Below are 8493 nucleotides of genomic sequence, written 5' to 3' on the forward strand. Positions count from 1 at the left end.
CAAACTCCTCCTCACCTTGCACCTTTCTGCTTTGTATTGGACTGATGAAGCCACTGTGTGGCGAAACGTTTCCTAAATAAAGATTCCCATATGGTGCATAAGTGTCTCAATCTTCAACTTGTCGGTTTTCAAAACCATTCATCACACATGTAAATTGTGAACACCAACAGGCCCAACACTGACCCCTGTGGAACACTGCTCGTGACGCTTCCCCACTCTGATTTCTCCCCATTTATGCAAACTCTTTGCTGCCTATTTGTCAGCCATGCCTCTGTCCAGGAAAAAATTTCTCCTCCTATTCCGTGTGCCTTAAGTTTCCTCAATAGCCTCTGGTGTGGAACTTTATCGAAAGCCTTACTGAAGTCCATATACACAATGTGGAAATATTTTAATTTTCCGAAGCTATAGTGCCTAATAGGTGTTTAATGTGTTGATTTGGGTCAAAAATGTATTTGAAAATGGAATAGAACCAACAGGGTCCCTCTGCGCCTGCGTGGATGTGCGGGGGAAGAGGGCGAGTCAGGGCGTTGGGAAGCGGGAGTGTTTTGAATGGATTTAAGAGGCTGGGAAAGCATGGGACCAGGAAATTGGCGTTCACGGTGGCCTAAGGATTAATATAGGCCTCACTTCATAATAGGAAGTGTCGTAACTGTTCCTGGTGAAGAGTGAGGGAACGTGATTTACGGGACCACCGTAATAAAGTGGTAAAATGAGTGAATAATGGTAGGACCGGTGGTGACTGGCGCGTCACCATGGTGTGTGCCCGGGGAAAAATACCCGTGGTTTAATCATCACTCATCGGTCTCAGATCTTAATGGAGTGGCCTCCAATGTGTATAATAATTAGGAGACATTAAACCGTATGGTGGGCTAAAAAGTAATCAGTGATAATAACACTAAGTTAAGAGAATGTTTGAAGTGAAATGAGTCGCCGTTCTCAGAGTGAGCATCTGTTTATCTCGTGTTCCTGTCTCGAGGATAATGAAGTTTTTATGGAGTCACGACTTCTAAACCAAGACAAACCAACGGATACCTCGTCCTGCTGGAATAAGAACTATGTCGGTGTAGCAGGACATCGAAATGAGATGGTGAATGGAGGAAATAAGGAGCATCAGCCACCCACAGCTGAGTAACCCTTCTAGTTATAGCAGACTGATACTGGCCAGTTAGGTATGTTGTAATTGGATAGGTTGTGGGTGATCCAGCTACATCAAGTGACCACCAGAGAATATTTGGTAAATGGTGGTATTATATACAAGTGTTTTTTCCTTGATGGATATATCCATGTGTAACCCCCCCCCCCTCCCTTCATTCAGTTAAACTAATATAATCTGTGGAAATTATTTAATTTCCGAAGCTATAGTGCCTAATAAGTGTTTAATGTGTTGATTTGGATCAAAATGTATTTGTATTTTGAATAGAACCAACCGGGTCCGCCCTGCGCCTGCACAGATGTGCGGGGGTGACAGGTCGACTCAGGGCAGGGGTTGGCGGCAGTGTTTTGAATGTAGTGAGGAGGCTGTGAAAATATGGGATCAGGAAATTGGCGTTCACGGCGGCCTAAGGATTAATATAGGCCTCACTTCATAATCGGAAGTGTCATAACTGTTCCTGGTGAAGAGTGAGGGAACGTGAGTTACGTGACCACCATAATAAAGTGGTAAAATGAGTGGATAATAGTAGGACCGGGGGTGACAGGTGCGCCGCCATGGAATGTGTCCAGGGGAAATTACCCGTGAGTTAATCCTCACTCATCGGTCTCAGATCTTAATGGAGTGACCTCTAATGTGTATAATAATTATGAGACATTAAATCGTCTTGTGAATTGTAATGTAATCAGTGATAATAACACTAAGTTAAGGAATCATTGAAGCGATATGAGCTGCCATTCCCAGAGGGTGTGTGCACATGTTTACCTCGTTGTTCCTGTCTCGAGGATAGTGAAGTTTTCATGGAGTCACGACTTCTAAACCGGGACAAACCAACGGATACCTCGTCCTGCTAGAATAAGAACCGTGTCGGTGTAACAGGACATCGAAATGAGATGGTGAATGGAGGAAATAAGGAGCATCAATCACCCACAGCTAAGTAACCTTTCTAGTTGTAGCAGACTGATACTGGCCAGTTAGGTATGTTGTAATTGGATGGGTTATGGGTGATCCATCTACATCAAGTGACCACCAGAGAATATCTGGTAAGTGGTGAGATTATGTACAAGTGTTTTTCCTTGATGGATATATCCATGTGTAACCTCACCCCCCCTATGGAAAATTTTATAGGAGTGATTACTTGTACGTACCTCAACATTACATGCATACGAGTAATCTCCTTGGGAGACAACAACGATATTGTTTACTGTAGTCACCCATGTAGACATGTGAGAAAACTTAACCACCTCTGGTCACTGCAGGTGGCCCCTCGACCCTCACAATCTTATCCATATCTATCCAAGACCAGCATAAATTGGGTAGCACCCTTAAGTACGGCGCTACTAATTAATTGTGGACTGTATAGATTATATAGTTTAACTGAATGAAGGGGGGGAGGGTTAGGTTACACATGGATATACCCATCAAGGAAAAAACACTTGTACATAATCCCACCACTTACCAGATATTCTCTGGTGGTCACTTGATGTGGCTGGATCACCCATAACCTATCCAATTAAAACATACCTAACTGGCCAGTATCAGTCTGCTATAACTAGAACGGTTACTTAACTGCGGGTGATTGATGCTCCTTATTTCCTCCATTCGCCATCCCTTTTCGATGTCCTGCTACACCGACATGGTTCTTATTCCAGCAGGACGAGGTATCCGTTGGTTTGTCCCGGTTTAGAAGTCGTGATTCCATAAAATTTCGCTATCATCGGGACGAGAAACCACGCATTCACTCGGAGCAGGGCGATTTATTTCACTTCCCGCATTCTCTTAACTTAATGTTATTATCACTGATTACATTACCATTCACAAGACGATTTAACGTCTCATAATTATTATACACATTAGAGGTCACTCCATTAAGATCTGAGACCGATGAGTGAGGATTAACTCACGGGTAATTTCCCCTGGACACATTCCATGGCGGCGCACCCGTCACTCACGGTCCTACTATTATCCGCTTATTTTACCACTTTATCATGGTGGTCACGTAAATCTCGTTCCCTCTCTTCACCAGGAACAATTACGACACTTCCTATTAGGAAGTGAGGCCTATATTAATCCTTAGGCCGCCGTGAACGCCAATTTCCTGGTTCCATGCTTTCCCAGCCTCCTCACTACATTCAAAAAACTCCCGCCTCCTTGTGCCCCAGTTCGAACTATCCCCCCGCACATCCGCGCATGCGCAAAGGGAACTCTTGGTTCTATCCTATTGTCAAATACATTTTTGCCTCATATCGACACATTAAACACCTATTAGGCGCTATAGCTTCGGAAAATCAAAAAATTTTCCACACCTGATCAGCCGGGCTGTGGCTCGTACGTTGGTTTGCGTGCAGCCAGCAGCAACAGCCTGGTTGATCAGGCGCTGATCCACCAGGAGGCCTGGTCACAGACCGGGCCGCGGGGGCGTTGACCCCCGAAACTCTCTCCAGGTAAACTCCAGGTAAACCCCCCCTCCTTCATTCAGTTACACTAATAATCTATACAGTCCACAATTAATTAGTAGCGCCGTACTTGAGGGTGCTATCCAATTTATACTGGTCTCGGATAGATATGGATAAGATTGTGAGGGTCGAGGGGGCCACCTGCAGTGACCAGAGGCGGTTAAGTTTTCTCACATGTCTACACGGGGTGACTGCGGTAAACAATATAGTTGTTGTCTCCCAATGAGATTACTCGTATGTATGTAATGTTGAGGTACATACAGGTAATCACCCCTATAAAATTTTCCATATAATATATACAGTCCACAGTTAATTAGTAGAGCCATACTTGTGGGTGCTATCCAATTTATACTGGTCTCGGATAGATATGGATAAGACTGTGAATGTCGAAGGCCACCTGCAGTGACCAGGGGTGGATAGATTTTCTCATATGTCTACATGGGGTGACTACGGTAAATAATATAGTTGTTGTCTCCCAATGAGATTACTAGTATGCATGTAATGCTAAGGTACATACAGGTAACACCCCTAGAAAATTTTTCATACACAGTATCATATTCATTACCATGATCTACCTCCTCAAACGCCTTAGTGAAAAATGTTATTAAATTCGTAAGACAGGAACGCCCCTTTGTAAAACCGTGTCAAGATGGCTACGAATTGCTTCGGCAATTATTGATTCCATAAATTTTCTTTGCAAATATACAGGGTCTAAAGCCAGCAACAAACAACAAAATACCTTTCATCCGTGGACTGCTTGCAGAGGCAAAGGCAATGTTCGCGGCTTTCACCGAGACCCACATAAAGGATCACTTGGACAATGAAATATGGATCCCAGGTTACAACCTATACAGATGTGACAGAGTGAACAGGCAAAAGGGGGGGGTTGGCCTGTACATTGCAGAGTCACTTGTTTGCACAGAACTGCTTAATGCCTCAAATGACGTAGTGGAAGTTTTAGCAGTAAAGGTCGAGAACCAAAACCTAGTCATTGTGGTAGTCTACAAGCCTCCGGATGCAACATCCCAGCAATTCCAGGAACAGCTGTTAAAAATTGACCACTGTCTGGAAAATCTTCCAGCTTGTTCTATCTAGGCTGGAATATTGCTGCACTCTAACAGCACCTTTCAAGGCAGGTGAAATTGCCGACCTAGAAAATGTACAGAGAACTTTCACGGCGCGCATAACGGAGATAAAACACCTCAATTACTGGGAGCGCTTGAGGTTTCTAAACCTGTATTCCCTGGAACGCAGGAGGGAGAGATACATGATTATATACACCTGGAAAATCCTAGAGGGACTAGTACCGAACTTGCACACGAAAATCACTCACTACGAAAGCAAAAGACTTGGCAGACGATGCACCATCCCCCCAATGAAAAGCAGGGGTGTCACTAGCACGTTAAGAGACCATACAATAAGTGTCAGGGGCCCGAGACTGTTCAACTGCCTCCCAGCACACATAAGGGGGATTACCAACAGACCCCTGGCAGTCTTCAAGCTGGCACTGGACAAGCACCTAAAGTCAGTTCCTGATCAGCCGGGCTGTGGCTCGTACGTTGGTTTGCGTGCAGCCAGCAGCAACAGCCTGGTTGATCAGGCGCTGATCCACCAGGAGGCCTGGTCACAGACCGGGCCGCGGGGGCGTTGACCCCCGAAACTCTCTCCAGGTAAACTCCAGGCTCCTGCACCCAACATCTTGCTCCTGGGGGATTTCAACTTAAGGCACCTAAAATGGAGGAATATAGCAAATAATATTGTTGCAGTAATAACACCAGGAGGCAGCTCTGATGAAAACTCACACTCACACGAGCTTTTAAATCTCTGCACAAAATTCAATTTAAACCAGCAAATAATAGAGCCTACTAGACTGGAGAATACACTAGACCTCATATTCACTAACAATGATGATCTGATAAGAAATGTCACCATATCAAAAACAATATACTCAGATCACAACATAATTGAGGTTCAGACATGTATGCGAGGAGCCCCAGACCGACAAAATGAGACTAGTCACGAGGGAGCATTCACCAAATTCAACTTCAATAACAAAAACATAAAGTGGGACCAAGTAAACCAAGTCCTAACCGATATAAGCTGGGAAGATATACTAAGCAACACAGACCCAAACTTATGCCTAGAACAGATTAACTCGGTGGCACTCGATGTATGCACAAGGCTTATTCCTCTAAGAAAAAGGAGGAGTAGATGTAAAATAGAAAGAGACAGGCGCTCCCTTTACAGGCGACGGAAAAGAATAACAGAGCGGCTAAAAGAGGTCAATATATCTGAAATGCGCAGGGAGACACTGATCAGAGAAATAGCAAGCATTGAACATAAGCTAAAAGAATCCTTTAGGAGTCAGGAATCGCGGGAAGAACTAAAAGCTATAAATGAAATCGAAAGAAACCCAAAGTATTTCTTCTCCTATGCCAAATCAAAATCGAGAACAACGCCCAGTATTGGGCCCCTACTTAAACAAGATGGGTCCTACACAGATGACAGCAAGGAAATGAGTGAGCTACTCAAGTCCCAATATGACTCAGTTTTTAGCAAGCCGCTAACCAGACTGAGAGTCGAAGATCAAAATGAATTTTTTATGAGAGAGCCACAAAATTTGATTAACACAAGCCTATCCGATGTTATCCTGACGCCAAATGACTTCGAACAGGCGATAAATGACATGCCCATGCACTCTGCCCCAGGGCCAGACTCATGGAACTCTGTGTTCATCAAGAACTGCAAGAAACCCCTATCACGAGCCTTTTCCATCCTATGGAGAGGGAGCATGGACACGGGGGTCGTCCCTCAGTTACTAAAAACAACAGACATAGCCCCACTCCACAAAGGGGGCAGTAAAGCAACAGCAAAGAACTACAGACCAATAGCACTAACATCCCATATCATAAAAATCTTTGAAAGGGTCCTAAGAAGCAAGATCACCACCCATCTAGAAACCCATCAGTTACACAACCCAGGGCAACATGGGTTTAGAACAGGTCGCTCCTGTCTGTCTCAACTACTGGATCACTACGACAAGGTCCTAAATGCACTAGAAGACAAAAAGAATGCAGATGTAATATATACAGACTTTGCAAAAGCCTTCGACAAGTGTGACCATGGCGTAATAGCGCACAAAATGCGCGCTAAAGGAATAACAGGAAAAGTCGGTCGATGGATCTATAATTTCCTCACTAACAGAACACAGAGAGTAGTCGTCAACAGAGTAAAGTCCGAGGCAGCTACGGTGAAAAGCTCTGTTCCACAAGGCACAGTACTAGCTCCCATCTTGTTCCTCATCCTCATGTCCGACATAGACAAGGATGTCAGCCACAGCACCGTGTCTTCCTTTGCAGATGACACCCGAATCTGCATGACAGTGTCTTCCATTGCAGACACTGCAAGGCTCCAGGCGGACATCAACCAAATCTTTCAGTGGGCTGCAGAAAACAATATGAAGTTCAACGATGAGAAATTTCAATTACTCAGATATGGTAAACATGAGGAAATTAAATCTTCATCAGAGTACAAAACAAATTCTGGCCACGAAATAGAGCGAAACACCAACGTCAAAGACCTGGGAGTGATTATGTCGGAGGATCTCACTTTCAAGGACCATAACATTGTATCAATCGCATCTGCTAGAAAAATGACAGGATGGATAATGAGAACCTTCAAAACTAGGGAGGCCACGCCCATGATGACACTCTTCAGGTCACTTGTTCTATCTAGGCTGGAATATTGCTGCACTCTAACAGCACCTTTCAAGGCAGGTGAAATTGCCGACCTAGAAAATGTACAGAGAACTTTCACGGCGCGCATAACGGAGATAAAACACCTCAATTACTGGGAGCGCTTGAGGTTTCTAAACCTGTATTCCCTGGAACGCAGGAGGGAGAGATACATGATTATATACACCTGGAAAATCCTAGAGGGACTAGTACCGAACTTGCACACGAAAATCACTCACTACGAAAGCAAAAGACTTGGCAGACGATGCACCATCCCCCCAATGAAAAGCAGGGGTGTCACTAGCACGTTAAGAGACCATACAATAAGTGTCAGGGGCCCGAGACTGTTCAACTGCCTCCCAGCACACATAAGGGGGATTACCAACAGACCCCTGGCAGTCTTCAAGCTGGCACTGGACAAGCACCTAAAGTCAGTTCCTGATCAGCCGGGCTGTGGCTCATACGTTGGTTTGCGTGCAGCCAGCAGCAACAGCCTGGTTGATCAGGCGCTGATCCACCAGGAGGCCTGGTCACAGACCGGGCCGCAGGGGCGTTGACCCCCGAAACTCTCTCCAGGTAAACTCCAGGTAAACTATGGAGGTAAGGCTTATTGGTCTATAGTTCGAGGCCAAGGACCTGTCACCTGCCTTGTAAATATGTATTAAATTTGCCATTTTCCACTTATCAGGCACTATGCCAGTTTGTAGTGATATGTTAAAAAGATTAGCCAAAGGTATGCTAGGTTCCTCTTTACATTCCTTTAACACCCTTGCAAACAGTTCATCAGGACCTGGGGATTTGTTAGGTTTTAGTTTCTCTATTTGTCTGAGGACCATGTCACTAGTTACCACAATCGTGCATAGTTTATTATCATCCTGTTCTACATAATCTATTACTTCAGGAATATCGCTAGTATTTTCCTGCGTAAAAACCGAGAGGAAGTAGGTATTGAGAATTTCACACATACCTTTGTCACTGTCAGTGATCTGACCAGATACTCTTAAGTGGGCCAATCTTGTCCCTAATCTTACTTCTGTATACCTGAAAGAACCCTTTTGGGTTTGTCTTTGAATTCCTTGCGACCTTAGCCTCATAATCCCTTTTTGCTTTTTTTATTCCTTTCTTTATTTCTCTCTTTAACTGAATAATATTG

Source organism: Cherax quadricarinatus, chromosome 17, assembly GCF_038502225.1.
Source record: "Cherax quadricarinatus isolate ZL_2023a chromosome 17, ASM3850222v1, whole genome shotgun sequence".
In the NCBI taxonomy this organism is placed as follows: Eukaryota; Metazoa; Arthropoda; class Malacostraca; order Decapoda; family Parastacidae; genus Cherax; species Cherax quadricarinatus.